Source organism: Sabethes cyaneus, chromosome 2, assembly GCF_943734655.1.
Source record: "Sabethes cyaneus chromosome 2, idSabCyanKW18_F2, whole genome shotgun sequence".
NCBI classification, from domain to species: Eukaryota; Metazoa; Arthropoda; class Insecta; order Diptera; family Culicidae; genus Sabethes; species Sabethes cyaneus.
In genome coordinates, this window is record NC_071354.1 from 164,423,889 (window position 1) to 164,447,431 (window position 23,543).

At 39.2% G+C, this 23,543-nt stretch overlaps 1 protein-coding gene across 3 annotated transcripts in view; it reads right to left on the reverse strand.

The window, feature by feature from the left end:
* LOC128734906 (mucin-17) overlaps positions 1-21,171 on the reverse strand; it is a 44,129-nt gene extending 22,958 nt beyond the window's left edge. For 2 of the 3 annotated variants that reach the window (XM_053829308.1, XM_053829305.1), the window contains exon 1: positions 10,405-10,472. The gene's annotated coding sequence lies outside the window, so the exon portion shown is untranslated. Of the gene's footprint in view, positions 1-10,404; positions 10,473-21,101 lie in introns of those variants that run through there. The other variant, XM_053829306.1, reaches the window with a different exon arrangement.
* Between the last annotated feature and the right edge of the window lie 2,372 nt (positions 21,172-23,543).

Genomic DNA, 23,543 nt, shown 5'->3' on the forward strand with positions numbered 1-23,543 from the left:
CCGCGATATTAAGATGAATGTCTGTTCTCTGTGAGGTAAGGGAGGGTCACATCAAAAAACGCTTATGAAGTTGTGTACCGCAATCTTTTATCCAAGCTGATTTGAATAAACGATACATTTGCTATTACGCGCCAAGGATTCGGAAAACAACTGCCGTCTTCGGCATTTGGGCATTGCTGTATAACTTCTGTGCTGTGCTACAACAACAAGGAGATGGAGTACTCTAATCTTTTTATAATTTACCTACTTCATCAGCGCCTCCCAGTTGACCTCGAGGTACGACCCTAGTCTAACAAGCCCATCATCCTATGTTCGAATCTCGGCTGGGAGCATCTGTTAGAGTTGATGGGATCGTAGCACTAATCATGCAGTTTGTTCAGTAATCAAACAGCTGGCTTGCAAGTCTGTCAAATAAAAACAGTCAGGTTCCGAATACGGAATGTACAAAAAGGTTACAATGTTTATTATAACCTCACATAATGATCATCAAAATTTAATCACTCCGCTTGAATCCAAAGGAGCGCCCACATATTACGAAACGCAGGATTTAAAAATCATCACCTTTCCGTTCGCGTTATGTAACGCGATTCCGATTGGTGCTGTTATGTATTGTAACACGTCGTTAAATACTCCCCATCCCTGAGAGCGACATGTAAAATGTGAACTACCCCCAACGAAACAATCGTCCTACGAGCGGAAAATTCCGCTACAACCAAGCGAAGTGTAACTAGCGAACAGAAATAATCAGAAATAATTCACACAAAGTTTTCTCTTACCTCTGTTCACAGCAGATCTTGAACGGGGCACAAGCGTAGAAACGAAATATTATACGTCTCACTGCTAGCAGCACTGCACAAACACTAACAAGCCGTGTGTGCAGCACGGTTTCCATACCCAACCTAACCTCGTTTGCAAGGTTCGTGTCTGCAGCCGAACAAAGCCGAACAGAGCCGATCGTAAAAAGTTAGTGAATTGTTGTTAAAATTTCATTAATAGTTAGTAAATTCATTAAATACATGTTAATAGGATATAAATCAATCATTCAACATAGCAATTAGCAAAATATAAGAAAATATAATTAATTAACCTAAAAATTGCTCTCGAAGACTTAAAGACTGTGCTCCAGTAACAGCAGAAAACAACATTTTATTTACATCACCTTCAACTGTACCAGCTCCGGTAGCGTAAATCAACCTCCTAAAGGAAATGTAGCGCGCGTAGTGTGCAACACATCGAAAGCGAAAAAAATTGTACGTCTGTAGATAAAATTGTACAGCTAATCAGCACTTCGCTGTGGATAATTGTTACATATATTTAGACATAACAAGTTGAAAGTAATCTAAATTAATTTGGTATAGTATACAAAAATGTTATTAAATGATTTGGTCTTCTCACTTCCAGATTAAAATTCTATGAAAGTTCATAAATTTAGTTTATGATTTCGGATAGTTTGTTTATTAAAGATTATAACATTCAAAGCAAATAGAACAAGTGCCATAGTGCGGCACAATGTGAAAAATCAATATCACTATGGGAAGTAACAAGATGGCTGCCGTTCCAATTTTTTGCTCTTCTGCAATCACCTACTTGCGGCGTTCCGCAAGCACATTAATCAGAAGATAGAAACTTTAATAAATGTAGCGGTACATCCCAGAATAAGCATAAAATGAATCGATTCCGATCTATGCACACATCGCTGACCGATCTTCCCTTACCATCATCCGTCTTAAACGGTACTACTGGCAAACATTATGTTTTTCCCTTCATACATTCCGTCGACGGCAATTCGCCAGTATTAGTTGGGGCCGTATCGCACTGCTATGTCGTGATCTACACTCTGTAGCATACAGAAACAGTCACTAGGCCAGGGCACGTGCGATACGAAGAAGGAAAGGTCATCATTTCGTCCGACTGTATCGTTCAACTGAATGAATCCTATCGTCCAAGTTAAGTAGTACATAAATGAAAAGGTAGTACCTTCATGTTATAGTTCTATTTCAAAGAAGATGAATCTTCAAGTTCAGGGTTAATTAAACATTCAAAAAGATTTCCTCACGGTTAGCGTAAGTGTAACAAACTTTATTGGCGTGTTGAAAAAATAACATTTCCATACACTGATTCTAATAATGATACGCCTAGGTAAATCTGAGAATATAAATACTTCATGTCCACATTTCATTCATCGCCATCCGTTATTGTTTAATTTTTCATTGAACAATACTGCATGCCACAATGAAATTGAAGCCCAACAGCATGCTTAAATTTCTGGAAGAATAAATTCTAGCCTTTATTGATCGATAAAATACAACACGCTCCCAGAGTACAATCTCACTAATACTACAAAAACATCCGAGACAGATACCGCTATCTGCTCGTCACACGACTTTCAGGTTATATGAAAGAAGTTCTTCTATGCCATCATTACGAATTTCCATCTAACACATTTCAATTATTTTAAATCATATCCTGCTGTTCACATTTATCAAATATTATTTAAATTACTATATAGAACAATGGGAAAGTCAAATTGTTTGTTAAAAAACATACTTTTTTGAAAAGAACTTCCAGCTATTTATAAAAAAGTATTCAAAATTATTTATGTAAAAGAATTGACAAAAAAAAGAAAAGAAAATTTATTTTTCCGTAAATGGGCGTCAATGCAGTACTACCCACACTGGCAAGCGATCATAAACTGGATGTTACTAAAGTGAATAACTTATCACTTCAGCACAACCAGCCGACTGATGAATACTAAATAATAAAGTTAAGTGAATTATCTAATATGTATTAGATCATTTCCATAGAAACCCTTGATAAACCCTATAGAAACAAACCACTTTAAGTTCATTAATCAATTCTGCCACATGCCAGCAACGTTGGGTGTGCTAAGTGCTACTCCGCTGAAACAATCGCGAATCGAACAAATTTTTTTTAATGTTGCATCGGCACATGAACTCAATTCATACTAACGTGGGATACATGACGAAAGCGCCAACATGAAAAGCGGCCACAATCCGGTAGGCTGCTACTTAACTGACATTCGGTTTAGTTAGCTTTGAAAATTTACTAGGTATTAAATAAACTTTTGAAAAATGATAAATCTTTATTGCGAAGTTTTATGTAGAAATAGCAACGAAACTATTTTGAGACAAAAATCGTATAAACTATTTCTCCAGCTGACTATAAATATTATCCAAATTTTTTTCTCTAGTGGATGCAACAGGAAATTTACCTAAAAATATTATTGGTAAATTATTTCAGTTCGGATTCCATTCGGATGACAGACAAAGCAGCACTCAGTCTTCACTCTCTAACACTGTGCGACATGTGAGCCACTCTTGCGGTAAGGGTTCAGCTTTGATACAAGCAATGCAACAACGATGTGACAACACTGTGTCGCGGAGTTCTGTAACACTCATGTCATGCAGGATTTTTTCAATTCAAATGTGTACTATATAAATTAAATTTTACACTATATAGACAATACATTTTCAATATCTTTGCTCTCTTAGATATTTGGAAAAAATGGCTGACTTGTCGATAGAAAAACAGGGCCCAGTGAGTGGCACAAAAAATAAGATCATCACTCATACCTTTTATGGTTCAGGAGTAAGGCCCTAAATTTATACAAGATTAATTTTAATTTCTTGCTATTTCATTATCTCTCAAGATCAAATTTTTCGGGAAGAGCATATTTAACGATCGATAATTTTAGTGTTACAAGCACGCAAAAATATGATGTTATTCAACCTAAAAAACCTTTAGATGAACATGACATATCGATGCCCCCACCGAAATATGCAACACTGCAAACAATTTGTGACTGTCTATCGCTCTTTAAGGGCAAAGTTTTTTCTATCAATCCATCGTTAAAGTTAATGGATCCTCGCCGTGATAGAAGTCGCGAAAGAAAAAAATGCGTGAGCTATCGTTTTGGAAACTCGGGTTTGAAATCAGCATGTTATAAGAACTAAACTAAGCAATGTATCGGTTAGCAGTCGTGGGGCACCAACTCCATGCAGCAGCAGGAAAAAGTAGAGCAAAGCAGAACCAAAGCCTTGATGTTACATTATGTCTGCGAAACCTGGCCTTCTGTTTCTATTCGACGCACTTCGCAGTTAACTGTTAGTGACAGCACAATTGCGGGCTAGTGCGAATTTGTAGCACTTTAACTGTCGTTCTCAGTCTAGATGTTCGTAACTACGGACGGACCAATTTTGTAACTCAAGGCCAACTGGGAGAACGGGTTCAATTTGAGCTTTTGATCTGATTTTTAATGCCACTGGTGATGTTGCTGTACGGTGGCTTATCACAAACAACACATGCTTTAAGTCTTAATAAGTCTTATTGCAAGTCAGATTTACACAAACAATACAGAAAAAAGTTTCACTCTGAAAACCACACCCACTATCCACTTACCCCATCACTCATCCACCATCCCCACCAGTCATCCACCTCAGCGCATGCTTAACCTACAACTTCTCTCTGCCAACGACCCACCATGCCCGCCATCTAAACTCCAAGCCACTTGTACTTGTACATCTGTTTTCGCCCCAGAAAATCCAACAGGCTACAACCCATGAGAACCAAGGCCCATGAGCTGGCCTGCAAAAAAGTCACCAGAGCCATCGCGCAGCTGGCGGTAAAAGACTGGTGCACTCTACTCCTTCTCTCCTGTAAGTTATTTAACATCGCTATTAAAGATGTCACCCGGGCTGGCCGAGGCAATCTACTAAATCCGAACTAAAAACGGGAGCTAAGAGGATTGGGATACAAATCAATGCGTCAAAAACCAAATATATAGTAGAAAAAGGCTCCAGAGAACATAACGTTCGCCTCCACAGACAGTGACTAATGACGGCGATGAAATGGAAATGGGATCTTTGGCGCCAGCTGATGCTGCTGGCAGGTGAGGAGATTCAACGACTTATTCAAGCTGAAAGTCGGACCTACTTTTCTTCCGCAAGCCGCTTCGATCAAGAAGCATACGTCATCGCACAAAGCTGACAATGTACTTAACAGTAATCAGACCGGTAACTCTCTACGGACTTGAGATGGTAACTTTGCTTACGGAAGACATACGCCAGATGTCAGATTTGAACGAAAGATGTTGCGGATTATTTTTGGGGGATCGCAAAAGGAAAGTGGAGAGTGGCGGAGGCGTATGAACGAGAACTACTTTACAGGCACTACTTGGAAATAGTACTATCATACACCTGGCGCAAGTCGGGAGGTTGTCAGGCCGCGGATGCTGGACTACTGTGCAGTGAAATAGGAACCACACCACACCGGAATAAGAATAGAGAAGCAAAATGTACTAGATGGCTCAGCCAGGTTTAGATAGACATTCTGCTACATCATGCGCCTGGCAAAATGGTGGAGAGCGACTATTAATCACTTGGGCAACATTTTGTCCACGTTTAAGTCTATGTACAAAACTAAATTCAAATCCGAGTCCATGTTGAAGTCTAATTCAGTCCCAAGAAACCCAAACCGACACCTAAGCCTAAACCCACGCCCAATTAAAAGTCCAAGCTCAAGCCTGCCTAACTACTCGCACTTCGAAGGATAATTATAAATTATTTTCGAACGTTTTAGTAGAAATCACGAATAACCGAGAAAAAACATTGGGGAGATCCCCTTTAAGTAGTAGAATTAAACGGAATCCCGCCAATTTTTCTCTCGTTTATTTCAACTTATCCTACGATTCGTAGGAAACATGTTAAGGTGAAACTGTACTAAATCCCAACATGGCCGGATCGATAGCACCCATATCCTCACATGAACGCCATTTTTTTGGTCAAGTTGGGATTCAGTACCGTTTCACCACAGACTAACAGACGTAATACTGAAGCCTCATTCCATCGCCAATAAAAACGATCATTTCAAATGTTCACTTAAGCCAAGACTCAAACAACAGTCGCTGCGCGAGAACGTCGCTCGCTTGCGCTGGCGCTGTTGTCAGATAATATACAAGTAAATTTATTGCATTGCTAAATTTATAGCGAGCTGCTCTGCGTAGCGCGAAGACTGCACCAGGTAATGCTAGTGTTTTTTTCCAAGTTTTAGGGGTGTCAATGAAACGATGTTTTGTTGGAAAATTGGTTCGAAGTGTTACGTCTGTTAGTCTGTGATGCAAGTGTAACGTTTGAATGAAAGATTTCAAATGCTAATAACCACTAAACTACTGAACGAAACTGAACAATTTATATGTCGTTGGATAGATAAAATGGACAGCAATTTTATGGGGGGCAATTTATAGGAGAGCAATTTTAAGGAGGGCTCCCATACAAATGCAATACTAATTTCCTCAAAACTCTAGGAACTAAATTTGGCATGTGGGGATTTCAGAAGGCAATAACTTTTTCTGTGGTAAATTATGACCCCTCCCCTCTTTAGGAGAGGGGCTCCCTACAAATTATATACAAATTTCCTCATAACTCGAGAACTAACCAAGCAAATGGAACCAAATTTGGCATGTGGATGTTTTTGGAGGCAGGATTTTTTTCTATGATGAATTGAGATCACTCCCCTCTTTAAGAAGTGGGGATCCCATACAAATGAAATTCAAATTTCCTCATAACTCGAGAAAAGCAAATGGAATTTGACCAAATTTGACATGTGGGGGTTTTTAAAGGCATGAATTTATTTTAAGATGGCCCCTTACCGCTGTGGTAGAAGAAAAAGGACTCTCATACAAATAAAACAGAAATTTTTGAGTATGTGCCATATTTTCTGCTATGCAACAAGCGGTAAGCTGTGAAAGTAAACTAGTAAAACCTTCTCGGAGCAAGAGACAGTGACGCCGCTAACTTACTTACCTGTTGCCATTCATGTCAAAAGAGGACATTCGAATGACACATCATATTTGCGATGAACGTGCCTTGGCTTTAATGTTATTTGTAACCAATGGCCCTTTTAAAGGCCACAAGCGAGTTAAAGTAAGATTATTGAAACATATCAAGCTACGTATAATCATATTTAATACAATAATCTGTAGGCTGGTCATTCATGACTATTTCCACCTCTATGATGCACACAAGTGATTTTTAAAAGAAATCTCTATGTCTCACTGGTTGCAGGCGCTATACTTATGAATCCCCGTCCACGTATTTTCAAAGTCACCATTGCATTCAATGAAGAATTGAATCTGCATATTTTGCTCTTCTCTGTTAAACATTCACTTAAACCAGTGATGGCCAAACTACGGCCCGCGGGCCGCATGCGGCCCTTCAAGGTGTTTTATGCGACCCGCGGACTGATTTGAAGGAATGAAGGACTTATGAGTAACTTTTTTGATGGCACAGGGTCACTCAAATCAGCCATAATGCCTCATGCATTTTGTTGTTTCGAATGCTTTCCGGTTTATATCTTGTGGTAATTCCCAGAAAATGGTCTTGATTGCCGCATATTTTGCATTTTGTTATGCGCAGGAATGGCGAGAGGAATTTGCGGCCCGCGACTTTTAGGGGGCGATCTCGTTTGGCCCGCACCATGCCTATGCCTGGGCACCACTGACTTAAACAATGGCACTCACAGATTCTTATAAACAAACATATGCCAGAAAAGCAGTTTACATTAGTCTTTGATCTAATGATCTGTTATAGTCCTACGCCACCCTTTCGTACAATCCTTAGGTATACAACACCTCGTAGTTTTGTATTAGATAAAGTCCACATCTATAATCACAGAGCAAAAGTGGAAGTCCGATATTGATAGTGCTGACATTTGCTGATATTGATAAAAATATAGCAATCACTAACGACTTTATGCCAGAGGATAAACATCTCTTTTTCTGCTAATCGGCATTGCTTTCCTTTTTCTCGATAGCCAGTTAACCCTCTAACGGGCAACACCGTTAAAATGATGCGATCAAGCTAATGACTATTTTATCATGAAAGTACACACAAAAAACCTTAAGTTCTGATTTTCGAGCAAAAATAATTATCTGGGGGAGCGCCAGGTAAGAAAAAGTCCAATTTCTGTTTTTCTTTTTTTATGTCTAACGCTCTGCCCAGATATTTTTTCAATTCAGATATATTACAAAATTAAAACAGTGCATGAAATTTACTGATAGAAATTTTTTTAGGTCACTCATTTTGTTCTAGATGTCCTTTTCCTGCAAAAGTAAAAAAGGAAACATTCGCGCATTATTTATTTTCGGAATTTTTGTTTTTGAAAGATGATAACTTTTGAATGCATGGTCAGAATGTTATGATATTAGTATTAAAATATCAAGAAATCTGTTCTGAACACATTTTGCGTATTGCCAATTAAAAACAGATTTAGTATGCGGCTTTGGAGCTCCAAAAGCGAAGGCCGTCTACAGACGGTCTTACCCGTTAGAGGGTTAAACAGGCGAGGCGTAGCGTGAAATTGTTTAGACTGGCCCTCGCCAAGGGCGCGTATTCTTGGAGGCTCCACAAAGGGCCTGGCCTTCCGCAAGGCACTAGCAATAGGTGTAGCGAAGTACCATATAAGGGGTGTATGATTGAGTAACTCAAAATAATGATAAAATTGAAAAGAACACTAAATTGAGAAATAAGAGAGTACAAAATATCACAAGGAGATCTGATGAAGGACATGAAATGATGACCTATCAGAGAGAACGGAAAGGTTTGGTATCGAAATAAGCACATTCTGGAAATAGGAACCTAAGTATAAATCTTATCTAATTTGAATTGAGTATTATCATCATCAAAATCATCGCAATTATTATTGTCACAATCAACATGAATAACCGCAAAATTAAAGTTCAATGTTACAACCGCTGAATAAACATGTATCAAGCACTAACACCAAATGGAGCACGGTTGAAAAGTAGACCAATGTGTTCACATCCAGACACACCAAAACTGGTGAAGCCAGTACGGCAAAACAAAATCGAGAAAAAATAAGAGTTCCTGTCGAAGCAGCAATTTGAACGACGGGCAAGGGAGAAAATTTTTAGCACATACGACGGATAGGTATGCATTTACAGTTGCAGAGAAATAGCAGAAATACATTTCAATCTCATATTCACACTGTCCAGCAACCAATGAAAATTTCAATATTTAATATAGGTTTTAGAGACGAATCCCCACTTTCGTCACAAAGCTATCAGACTAATCTAGAGACAAAATTTAGAAAAAAATATTTACTGAATATTGCAAACTGCAAAAGTCAACTACTCAAAAAATCCATCCAAAGATATAATGTTTTATCTGTCATTTAATGCATATTTTTGTTTGCTATAACGCAAAAACATAGGGAACAACATACGACCCAAAAATAAAAAGGTAAGCAACATGAAAAATTAACATGGTAAATGTTTTTTTCATTCAAAACGCTGAAAACTACGTTGGGTTATTAAGAAAACATAGTAGAAAGTTTTTGTCTATGAAAACAGTGACTAGGAGATGAATGGGAAAAACTGTTTGTTTATTTCATTGAATTTACCGACGTCACAAGACGGGCGCGAAGCTCGTGGTCACTATGAAGTGTGCGACTGCACAGGCTACCATGGCAACGTGATTTTACTTTTCGCGACCACAAGAAAAAGTTTCCCAATTGGCCTAGCGATACCACCTTGGTCCAATAAGATCCGGTAGCCGTATGTTTGAATCTCGACTAGGAGAGACCGCCTCACAATTGCATTAAGAGTTGCCTGTGAAGTCTGCTGAACAAACAACAATCGGAAGATCAAATTCCAAACGGTAATTTGACCCAGAACATTTTAGCCACAAGCAAAAAGAGCAAATTTTTAATTTTAATGTTATGTTTTATTATGCAGCACAAAAACTTGAGCTCCGATCCTCTGCTTTAAACGTAGCATAATAGCATATTTCCTCCTTCTCATCACCGCGTTATATAACGGTAGATAGCTAAAACTAAAGAAAAAAAATTGCACCTTCCTATGGATTTCTGAACATGACCGTCTGTTGAATATAAACAGATCTCACCGTCGATCAGTGTTAGTGTACAGCTCAACGATTGTTCTAGTACAACTGTCCTATTAACTCTGATATTCTCCCTTAGCTGAGATTCGAACATACGACGACGGGCTTGTTAGACCAGCAACATAGGACGAGAGCTGTATGTGATAACAGCATAACAAGCAAGCATCATAAGCAAAAAATAACAGAATACCAGCATCAAGCCAATAAAAGGTTTGTATTCTACGAATAACCTCAATTTAACAAAACGTAGCGCAGCGCTATAACAACGCAACGTGGCTACGACGTTGATTGTTTACTTACGCTGCGGGCGTCAGGATTTAATAACCCCCGGTCATATCGAAAACCCAAGCGAACAACCATGTAGACGGCAAGGTCCCGCTACAGCCAGCGAAGCGAAGTATAGCTGGCAAACAGCAAACAGCGAACACAGGCAGTCAGAAACAATTTATACAAATTTTGCTCTTACCTCTGTTCACAGCAGAACTTGAACGGGGCACAAGCGTAGAAACGAAATATTACACGTCTCACTGCTAGCAGCACTGCACAAACACTAGCAAGCCGTGTGTGCAGCACGGCTTCCATAGCCAACCTAACCTCGATTGCAAGGTTCGGGTCTACAGCCGAACAATGCCGAAGTTGTCCGATTGCGAAAAGTTACTAAATTTTGACTAAAACTTTATTAATGTTTATTAAAGTGTTTAAATAATGATATATATGAAATATATCTATCATTTTGCATATCAATCGTTTAGATATAAGTAAATAAAACAAATTGACCTTCAAATAACACTTGTAGATAGTTTTGAAAAACTTAAAAAAACAGCAGAACACTAATTGTTTTAGGTCACCTCCAACCGCAACTACGTCGGTAGCGTAGGTCGAGCTGCTAATGAACATGTAGCAGATGGCACGTGCAACACATCAAAAGCGATGGCATATTTGCATTCAAAAATAATTATAGGACTAAGTTGCGGTTCTCTACAGAAAGTTGTTTCATTTTTAAATTATATTAGACTTAAATTCATCCAAGCAGGTTTTCTACAGCATTTTACCCAAGTTATGTAATAATTTAGTTATATCTATTTCGTGTTTCGATTTTATGGCAGTTCCAAATCTCCAGTTATTTGTAATTTCAAACAAACTCTTTATTATTAAAAATTATCTGCACTACTGTGGAATAAAATGCCATGGAGCGGCATGATGTGAAAAATCAATACCGCTGTGGAAAGAATCAAGATGGCTGCCGGTTTCAATTTTTGTGCTCTCCTGCAATCACCCGAATGCGTTGCTTTCACACGCTGGCAATTCAGAAGATTGATACTGTAATTAATTCCACGGTACCACCCAGAATGTGCATCCGATGAATGGTTTTTGATCTATGTACGTACACATAATATTCGATCCTCTGTCGCCATTCATTTTAGACGGTGCTGCTCGCAAGTATTACGTTTTCCTCAATGCACTCCGTCGACCTACTCGCGAGTATTGGTTGGCCCCCGTATCGCACCCGCTCGCTACGTTGTGATCTACACTCTGTAGCACGCGCTGAAGCGGACGCTAAGCTTCGCTACGACGCGGGCACGACGGTGGTGTGAAGCAGAAAGGCAATTTTTTTATCTGGCTGCAACACTCAATATTAAATGTAGTCAGGAGTTGATGTTTAGTAGCATCCACAAATATACTCACTTTGAACGCAATATATTGCTGATTCAGCTTAAAGTTTTTTCAATAGGGAATACCCGTTCCAGAGTTATTGTGAAAGATCCAAATCAATTGTCTATCATTATACATGTTACACAGTTCGTAGAATTAATGATAAGAAAACATTCATACGCTCAAAATAAGCATGTTTCTTGGTATATGTGAAATGATGATACAAATAATTGTTAACAGCAGCAGCCATCGGCTATTGTTTGATTTTGCTGTCCAATAATACAAAAAAAAAACAACATATAAGAAAATCGTACTACTTACTTAAGTTTTAAAATAGAAAACTTGTGTTTATTTAAGCGGTAAAATACAACTCGCGTTCGAAGTATAATTTCACTAACACAACAGCAAGACAGACATCCATCGCTGCCTGCCCGCCTGTGTGCTATTCAACATTCAGGTCATATGAAACAGGTTTTGCCAACTCTCCCTTCCCTATGTTGCGAAAATCCACATTACAACATTGCAAAAGTTTCTTTCAAATCTACTTACTTATATACTTATTAGATATTTTTTTAATAAATCAGAACAGAGAGAATGCTTCTTTGAAATCATTCCTTTATTACATATGTTAAAAGAATTGGATGACCGTGATGAATCATCACATACATTTTTCGACGCAGCGCTACGTCAAGTTTGACCCACTACTGTCCACACCGTCAAGTGATCATCGCTGAAAAGTACTAAACTGAATAGTGCATTCACAAATAAACACACTCAGCATTTACCAGTATGCGGTTCAATGCAATTTTCTTATCAAGTAACGCTGAATTGATTATCTGAGAAAATCATTTCTGAGCAGGGACAAAACGTCCAAGTCCAATAATCAACTCGGCCGCTCGTCTAAAACAACCTTGCGCTTGAGTGTTACTTCGGTGCAACACTCGTGAAACGAACGAATGTTGCACCAGTCGTGTGTTCACCCTGTACTAATAGGCAGGCATGACGAAAGCGCCGGCTTCGGTCACTGCACGGACTGGCTGCTGTTACAATTAGTTTCAAAATTAGTTAATTATTTCACGGATGTCTAGAAATAAATTGTTAATACCAACTGCAATCGACGATGAATTCTTAATGGAATATCAAGGGATTTTTAAGGCGAAAATCGGATGAAGTTTCTCTACGAGCTTGGCGACGTATTACCAGCCAATGCTGCAGCTTCATTCTCCGCGGTTAGGAACGAAACGGAAGATATGTGGTGTAGTAGTAGAGTAGACGTCTACCAGCAAATCACAAGTAAAAGTTATTTTACATTCTATGCATATAGCAAAAACAAAATTACGGCCATTACGGTTAAAGACTGTGTTAGTCATACATTCCCCACTTTTGCGGTTACAATTTAACTTTGGAGCAAGTAGTTCAGCGATGTGACTGACAGCGCGTGTCGCGCAGCTCCCAAACATTTGTTTCACATTGAACAAAAAAACTGATACAATTTTGATTTTATTGCAATACAAATTTGAAGGATAAGTTAAATAAAATATTTCCAACACACATATTTCCTACGGTACGTGTGCCAAAAATACCTATCTATGACACAAGTACATCTAGAAAAAATTATGTGCCAGAAACTGCAACAATCGAAAAAAAAATCATGAGATTACAACGCTACAGGCCTCGGTATACACATCGAGGCACTTTCAAACGTTATGGACCCAGAAAATTCTTCTCCCATCGAATAGTGCTTGCATGCAAAGTAAAATCTTTGCAAAATTATTTTCAGTCTTCGACATTTAAGTGTTTGGTTAGATGGAATTTGCAGACGTTGTTTAAGGTACAGGTAACCCGCATAGGAATCGAAACTGTGAGCCAGATGTGTTAACAGCGTCTTTCATAGAATAGGCTGTGGGCTAATGAGGCTACATTCCGTTTTAGAAACTTTACCTTCTGTTTTTATTCGACAGGCTTCGTAGCTCGCTGTTAGACTGTAGGATAGTGGCAAGGCTAGGGCTACGACCTTACTGGCGTCCACAGCCTCTCCCAGTTGAGAATCCAACATGCACCGACTGACTTACTCGTGTCTCGACACCAACTGGGAAACACAATCAATTACATTAAAATCAATAAATTCATAATATAAAAAGCAAGTGTCGATGCGAATGTGGTTAGTACCTCCAGCTTAGGAAACGACAACAGAAAAGAAGAACGCAGATGCTCTACTTTAGCACAGTGGTGCCCAGACATAGGCATGATGCGGGTCACCCCACAAATGCCGCGTGCCGCACTGACCTCTGGTCATTCCTGCGCATAACAAAATGTTAAATCTGCGGCAGCAAACCCCATTTTCTAGGAATCACCACAAGTTCAAATGCTGTAGTTTCAAAAAAGTTACTCACAAGTCTACCATCCCTCAAATCAGTCCGTGGACCGCACGAGTCATCTCGAAGGGCCGCATGTGGCCCGCAGTTTTTTGACGTAGGACTACGTCTTTGTTTACTATACTTGGACTGGGTAGCACTTTGTGAAAACGAAAATAGAAGTGTAACGTTTGAATGAAAGATTTCAAATGCTAATAACTACTAAACTACTGAACTAAACTGAACAATTTATATGTCGTTGGATAGATAAAATGACCAGCAATTTTATAGAGGGGGTAAGAGAGCAATTTTAAGGGGGGCGTAAGAGGGGGGGCTCCTATACAAATGAAACACAAATTTCCTCAAAACTCGACAACTAATCAAGCAAATGGAACCAAATTTGGCATGTGTGGGTTTTAGAAGGGAGGATTTTTTTCTACAGTGTACTGAGACCTCTTCTCCTTCTGAGAGGGGGGGCTCCTGTACAAATGAAATTCAAATTTCCTCAAAACTCTAGAACTAATCAAGCAAATAGAACTAAATTTGGAATGTAGGGGTTTCAGAAAGCAAGAATTTTTTCTATGGTAAATTGAAACCCCTCCCCTCTTCCGGAGGGGGGGGGGGCTCCCATACAAATAATATATGTGAATGTATTCAAATTGATCACGATAGGTGAAATATTAAAACTCATTTGATTACGTTTCGGCCTACTGTCTTTTATTCAGCCATCATCAGATACTATTGTATCTATCTACCTACCTACCTATAGCTACCGGAGGAGTGGAAAGATGGGGTTATCTGCCCGATCTACAAAAAGGGCGACAAGTTGGACTGTGAGAACTATCGAGCGATCACCGTTCTCAATGCCGCTTATAAAGTGCTGTCCCAAATCATTTTCCGCCGTCTATCACCAATTGCGAATAGATTTGTGGGAACTTATCAAGCCGGCTTCGTCGAAGGTCGGTCTACAACGGATCAAATATTTACACTGCGGCAAATCCTCCAAAAGGGCCGTGAATACAGAGTTCGCACGCATCATTTATTCGTTGACTTCAAAGCCGCATATGATACCATCGACCGGAAAGAGCTATGGAAAATCATGGACGAGAACAGCTTCCCCAGGAAGCTCATCAAACTGATTAAATCTACGATGGATGGTACGCAGTGCTGTGTTCGGATTTCGGGTGGATTGTCAAGTTCATTCGAATCACACAGAGGGCTTCGTCAAGGTGATGGTCTTTCATGCCTGCTGTTCAACATAGCGCTACAAGGTGTTATGAACCGAGCGGATATCAACACGCGGGGCACAATATTCAACAAATCTAGTCAATTCGTCTGCTTTGCCGATGACATGGATATTATCGGCAGAACATCTGTGGCGGTGGCTGAACAGTACACCAGACTAAAGCGCGAAGCAGAAAAGATTGGGTTAAAGGTAAATACGTCTAAAACAAAGTACATGCTGGCCAGCGGAACCGAGGCCGAACGACACCGCTTGGGCAGTAGTATATTGATCGACGGCGATGAGTTTGAGGTAGTCGATGAATTTGTCTACCTTGGCTCACTGGTAACGGCGGACAATGATACCAGCCGTGAGATTCGGAGGCGTATTATCAGCGGAAGTCGTGCTTACTATGGGCTCCACAAGCAATTGCGGTCGAGCAGACTAAGTCCCCGTACAAAGTGCACCCTGTACAAGACGCTTATTAGACCGGTTGTTCTCTACGGGCATGAAACATGGACAATGCTCGAGGAGGACCTGCGAGTGCTCGGAGTTTTCGAACGACGAGTGCTAAGAACGATCTTCGGCGGCGTACAGGAGAACGGAGTATGGAGGCGGAGGATGAACCATGAACTCGCACAGCTCTATGGCGAACCCAGTATCCAGAAGGTGGCTAAAGCTGGACGGATGCGATGGGCAGGGCATGTTGCAAGAATGCCGGACAACTGCCCTGCAAAGATGGTGTTCGCCTCAAATCCGGTAGGAACAAGACGACCAGGAGCGCAGCGAGCAAGATGGTTAGACCAGGTGGAGCGAGATCTGGCGGAGAGTACTCGGTGTCCGAGGAATTGGAGAGCGGTAGCCCTCAACCGAGTTACATGGAGAAATTTTGTTCAACAGGCTTTGTCTTAGGACGGCAAGCCACCTAAGTAAGTAAGTAAGTAAGTAACAGATACTATTGTCAACAGAAATAAAACAAATTTTAATTTACCTATTTTAACAAACAAAATGACAAAACTTACAAGGGAATAATCTTATGAAACTACAGTGGACGACAAAAGTTTTGTTTTTAGTTAGCTTATAGTTTGTTTATAGATTAGTTTGTTTATAGTTAGCGTTAATATTTCACCGATCGTGATCAATTTGAATACATTCACATAAGTGCACGGTGATTAAAACCAAATCATATCACAAATAATATACAAATTTCCTCATAACTCTAGAACTTATCAAGCAAATGGAACCAAATTTAGCGTGTGGGGAGTTTAGAAGGCAGGATTTTTTTCTATGGTATAATGAGACCCATCCTTTTAACAGGGGGGGGGGGAGAAATTTTTTCTATGGTGTATTAGAACCTTTGCTTTCTTTAAGAAGGGGAGATCTTATACCAAATGGCACCGAATTTGGCATGTGGGGTTTTTTGGAGGCATGAATTTATTTTGAATTTATTTATTTTATGATGGTTTGAGACCCCTCACCACTGTGGTAGGAGGATAAGGACTCTCTTACAAATAAAACAGGAATTGGTCATTCATTACCATTTCAGCGCTTATGATGCACACAAGTGATTTTTAAAAGAAATTTCTACATCTCAAAGGTTGCAGGCGTTGTATTTATGAACCCCCGTTCACGTATTTTTAAAGCCCCCCTTTGCATTGCATATTTCGCTCTTCTCTTTTAAATATTAGTCTTTGATCTGATGATCTGATATAGTCCTACGTCACCCTTTCGTACAACCCTTAGGGCTGTATACCTTGTAGTTTTTAGCCTGGCGAAAATGACATTTTTTCGTACATCAATGTTCACGTATCCGAATCGATCAAAGAAGATCATAACAGCGTACCGTTGCCGACAGACCCGTAGCCGGTGGGGCCTTAACCCTTTGTAAGGCCGTGGCAACTACGCGTAGAATTAACACAGCGAAACATAATGTTAATATTCGGTAGAACCCATTTATATTCTTAAACTTCTAAAACTTGAAAAAATTGGTGGCAATATAGTTGCCACTGCCCGTCTAGCGCAAAATGTTGGTGGCAATATGTTTGCCGCAGCCCGTTAAGCCCAAAAAACATGTTCTCGAATATTGGTTCTACGTTTTTGGATAAATCCGCATAATCTATCACAAAACACCGTAAACTGAATATTACCATCCAAAAAGTTTCCAATTTAATGGTTTTTCTACGAATTTAAACCAAATTCACTGTTGACACTCAAAAACCAAGATTTGTTTTCATAAAAGTGGTTGGTAAATTACCATTTTTACAAATTCAGCGATTTAAAAACATTGAGAATGTTGCCAAAAGCTATCAGAACATATTGAGTACGTAATATGCTAAAACGATATTGTTAGAAAAGCAAAAACAATATTTTTCGTTGCTGGCAATATAGTTGCCACTGCCTTATACAGGGTTAACTTATGGGTATGATGGTATGAAAAGATTTAACAGTCATTTGGAGGAAAATTCCCTACGTAAAGGACTTCTAGGCTTTCTGTTTGTTTAGAGGAGATGCAGATGCAGATGCTGGAAGCCAACCACTGCAATGTTGGGCAAATATAGTTGTTCAGGCTGGAGTTTATCATCACTGTGGAAAATTCCGTGTAAACTTTTTCCGGATATTATTTTTCCTGGATTGGAGAGAAAATTTGCTTAAATTCTTACATTTGTTTTACCACACTTGATTGGAGTGCTACAAAGTATCAACTATGCTCTCGCCCAACATTCAATGGAATACTATAATCCTTCCACCCAATTAATAAAAGAATAATTGTGGGTACCGCTAACCGCTAATCCGACAACCGGAAAATTTAGCTTGTTACATTAAACGCTAATTTATAAAGAATCAATGTCTGTGTGTGTGTGTGTGTGTGTGTGTGTGTGTGTGTGTGTGTGTGTGTGTGTGTGTGTGTGTGTGTGTGTGTGTGTGTGTGTGTGTGTGTGTGTGTGTGTGTGTGTGTGTGTGTGTGTGTGTGTGTGTGTGTGTGTGTGTGTGTGTGTGTGTGTGTGTGTGTGTGTGTGTGTGTGTGTGTGTGTGTGTGTGTGTGTGTGTGTGTGTGTGTGTGTGTGTGTGTGTGTGTGTGTGTGTGTGTGTGTGTGTGTGTGTGTGTGTGTGTGTGTGTGTGTGTGTGTGTGTGTGTGTGTGTGTGTGTGTGTGTGTGTGTGTGTGTGTGTGTGTGTGTGTGTGTGTGTGTGTGTGTGTGTGTGTGTGTGTGTGTGTGTGTGTGTGTGTGTGTGTGTGTGTGTGTGTGTGTGCGTGGGCGCGCGCGTATGTGTAGGTATGATGATTATTTCTATCGCCTGCTTCTCAGATGGCTGAACCGATTTGTCGACCAACGAGTGAGAATTCATTTTCCTATGCTGCTCCAGCAAAAAATAACTCTCGCTCGGTCTGTTTGACAGTTGGCTTATCCGCCCCTTTCAAATGTTGGTCGACATTTGTTCTCTATTACTTTTGTTTAAAAGGTAAGCAAAGCAAAGCAAAGCCTGGGTGCTAATTCCGTTATCGAAACTTGACCTTCTGTTTTTATACGACAGACCTCGCAACCGGCCGTGAAAATACAGGACAATGCGGGGTCAGTGCTACGATCCTATTGACTCTAACAACCTCTCCCAGCCGAGATTCGAACATACGACGACCGGCTTATTAGATCAGCGTCTTACCTCGAGGCCAACTGGGGAGGCTGTTTAAAAGGTATTATTGTCTGAATCTTTTGTTCGAAAATTTGCGGAGTATCAGTCGATGAACGCGGCAGAAAATATTGACACAAATATCATCGTATCATCACGAAATCGATCCGTAGTGCTTAACAAAAGCACCAGGCAATCGAATTTGTAGCGCACAATTCATAAAATCGCTTAAATGTTGAGCTCGTAAAAAATATTGTTAAAACTTTTTCGAGCAACATTGAACAGAGTCACACACTACAATCATCGTTGAGTAGATTTAATGATGACAGGAGGCCGCGAGCGACTGAGCTCCAATGTCATTTCTTTAGTCTTTACTCGCACTGTTTTGGTAAATGAGTTCTTTGACGCTATATTAAGCACCGCCCTATTAAAAAAAGCCAAATAACCAACAAGACGCGCAGTAAACAGTACAAGCAATGCGATACATCCTGAATTCGCTAGTAGTACACTGAAGTCGCTTTTTACGCGGTTTTTTTCGCGACTATTTTTACGCAAATTTCGGATTTACACCGTTTTTTTACGCGAATTTTGGAATTTACGCGGTTTTTTTACGCGAATTTCGGAATTTACGTGTTTTTTTAACGCGATTCGGAATTTATGCGGATGTGCTCAAAACGTCTATTTTTTCGCGTAGTGTTGAAATCCACAGTTTTTTTACGCAAAATTTTGTTTTTTTACGCGATTTTCGGAATTTACGCGGGTTTTTATACGCGAATTTCGGAATTTACGCGGTTTTGATTTACGCGGGACGTATCCTTCGCGTAAAAAGCGACTTGAGTGTAGTCAAATAATGACTTTGTTCAATTTTGTTTAAGGGGGCATAGTACCTTTTCAATTTTTAAAAACCGAATTTTTTTTAATGATTATTTCAAAAGAGTAACATTTTGACCATATGTGTTTGAAGTAGTTTGGATGAATTCCAAAAATTGACAAAGTTAGAGCTATTTGTACCGCGCATGTCTGGAGCGATTACACAGCGAATAAAATCTTCAACGCCGTTTTTTCGAAACCAGGAACGGCACAAGCAATTCTCATAATTCTCTTACAGTTTCAAAACCAACAAAATTATCTAGTGTTTGACCCTCTTTTTTCGATATTGCACTTTTTGTATTTTTTAGAAATGTTTAGTCAATTTTTTCGACTAAAAACCTTATTTTTATGTTTCAAGGTCCGTCATTTTGTTATGCGTTCGAGTTTAAAAAAAAGGATGGGTCAAACACGAGATAATTCAATATACTTTCATGTCGTTTTCGAATTTTTCAAATCGGATAAGCCCCCTAGCACCAATCCATAGTACCGCAATTCATGTTTTTTTTGAATGACTATCTTCAAGGAGCCATGGGAGAAAGGGGAAGAGGTTCTCATATAGAAACAAAATTGTAAATATTAGTATAAAATGCAATGTTTCGAATGCAAAAAACCCGATTCGATTTGCCTTTCGCGTTATCGAGGAAAAAATATTTGAAAAAAGGCAAAACATATGGTGTAAAAGGTACTATGTCCCCTTAATACTCGCCCTCCCGTGCGCTTCTTGTCTTTATATTATTGAATGATTAGCATTGAATTTAATCGTTCAAAAAAGTTCATACGTGATCGAATGGCAAGCACAAAGTCAAATGCACATTGACAGAATAGTGCGATAAAGGCTTCATAATTATTTACCATAAAAGTTGTACTCATATTATAATATGGATTTTTATATACTATTCTTACAGAATTTAATGATATTCAGCTGAAATCCCATCTTATGTTCCATTGACTAAATCAATGACACACAACAATCAAAGTTAGGAACCAATAACCTCTGGCCGCCATTATTGCCGAAGCCGGAGTTTCTCACGCCCGGTGTCGACATGCATGTGTTCTAAGTTTTTACAGTTTTTTCTTTCCCCATACCCCATAAAGAGCAAATTTCCAAAACTAGTACAAGATTAATGAAACAAATCCTATTTTGTTTCATATTGAGTCAACATAACAAAAGAAAAGTTCAAAATAAAGTAATCGCATTGAGAAGTTTGTTGCAAACAGAGTACAGCTGAGTCGCGTAGGTAACGTGAAACTTTACAAACAGTTACCTCGGCAACCAAGTAGCCAGCGGCGGCTGAAAATGCAGCAATACAGTCATGAACACGTACGAGATTAAAAAAATACAACCCAGCAGAACCCTCGCCAGCGCACATCCGCACGCTCGCTGAGGCACCCCTCGTTTCAATAAACAATAGTAGTACATAATACTAGAGGAGCTTACCAGTGCCAAACACGTAGGAGGAGGGGAAAACCTGCGAAAAGCTCACACAACACAGTTCACAATCAGAGGATTTCAGTAGAATTTCTTACACAACACGTCCTCCACGTAGCACCACTGCACTAACACTAACATGTATGCAGGCAGTTGGGTTGCTTGCTAGCACGCGTTGGCCTCAATATAATTTTCGTGCTTTTGTTCGGGACACGAACGGCACCCGAAGTCGAGCCGAAGTTTAAAATTGAAGTTGAATTGTGATAAGTTTTTGTTGGAGTTAGTTTTACTCATGTTTATTAGCAAATGTTTTACAACCTTCACTTCTTATTGTTTTTTATACTTAATTATTCTTGTTTTACTGTACTGTTAGACTTTGTAACTGCTGTATAGTCTCACTTAATTGAAATATATTACTTGTAATACTCATATTTCCAATAACTGCATAGTCATTTATAGTAATAGCAATAGCAAAGGAGTTAAATAAATTTTATACATCTATTCATAGCAAACAGGCGCACTGGGGAGGACAGAAGCAGAAAATTATTCGTTGAACAGCATCTTTATACACAAAGCGAGCGCTGTTGCGAGTATTGAAGAAGAGCCATGAATAAAACAAGTTCGATAGCGTTGGCTCAGCACCAGCGGCAAAAAAGGGAATAAAACCCGCTCTAAGCTGAGCTACTCGACGTTCTGTCGCGTAGACGCGTAATACAGAACTTAGCCTGTAAATTTTTAGCATTACTCTATATCTTATTGGATTGTCACAGCCTAAATCCACTGTTAATTAGCTTTAAATGGTACAATAGCAGAAAATATTTGTATTACGTTTACTAATCTAACGGAACATTCCGTCCTAAATTCGTCCCTTAATGTATTTGGTGTAAACATTTAGTTTTAATCATCATATTATTTACACTCCATGTACCAGCTGGATTGAATACAAATGTAATGATTTGGTATAATACAGATGCAATACTAATCTAATAAAATTAATTTGTAAAAGCATTCTCTTCTTTTGAAGAAAGCACAGCATGCAAGTTCTCACTGGTGGTTCAAAAACATTCCATATTCTTTAATTCCTTTTACATTCGTACTATAGGCTAAAAGTGCTGGTAATGCAAAACAACGTCATTACCATCATTACTTTAACTGGTTACCGCCGCACACACATATACAAGGCCATACTCAAATAGGTTTCAAGGCCAGTCTCAAATACCAGTGAACCACATAAGGCGACGAACATATTGTAAATTAAAGATGCAGATTTATGGTGCTGTTTGGTTAGGGCCACCGTAACCACAAATTTTTATTTTTGCATTCCCCAGGTTTCGGTATAAAACAATGGAAACATACCGAACATTATCAATTACCTAGTTATGAGATTCAGCATGGCGAAAGATGGCAGTGTGCCTGCATACCAATGAAGAATTTTCCCTTATATTCGCTCACTGACACAGACAAAGCAGGTACTGCGTAGAAAAGTACAGCACTCAAGGCAATCGTGCATGCAACTTTGCTTGCCTTCGGTAAGACCGAAGCATGCCGAAAGAGCTGTATATCGGTATCTTTCAAAGTTGAAGACTATTTTATTAAAAACAGTACTACTTATTAGCATCATGGTCATGTTCTAAAACTATTAATATATTATAAAGCTACCAAATCAAAGTATTTAGTATTTTAGCATATTAATAGTGGTCAGAAATTTCGTGCAATTAAAATGGGATCAATTACACAACGAATAATGGACACATGAAGTAATGTTTTTATTAACAATTATTTCTCAAACAATAAGTAAACTGATCGTAATCCAATCTTACAAGAATAATTTTCTCAATAGGGTATAAGAACCAAAATAAGTCATCGAAACCCTGCAACATTCGTCATCGGTGGGGAGAACACAGACTTAAAAAGTCATATACCCTTGGCAATGGCATATCCATACAGAAGGACAACGACAAACGGAGGGCAGCAAATTAATCAAAGCAAGCCGAGGCCACGGGAATGACACTTCCAATACCAACCTATACAAAAAAAAACGTAGCCAACATAGAGCGGGCCCAAGCTGACAGCTTCATAGATGGGCTCAAGCTGACAACCGAGTCGGATGTGTAAATTGTTAAATTTTGTTAGTTTTAGTTCGATTTTAGTCAAGGTTTTAGCATCACATAGCCAATTTCAGGCAGACAATTAATGCGAAATACATGAAACTGTGAAAATGGTTAGATAAATTCGTTTTATGAAATCGCTTTGCGTTTGCCGCCTTTTTCATGTGAGCAACGAAAATGTGACGTCATATCAGCCCCCTGGCCGAGGCGCTTTGCTATCGCTATGGTTACCAGGGGTGTGAAATTGTCAAAACTTACGGACTAAACATCCATGGATGGCGATAATTTGGAACCAATGAATTTATAACTAAAAGGCTGTGTTTAACTGCTTTCTAATTAGTTC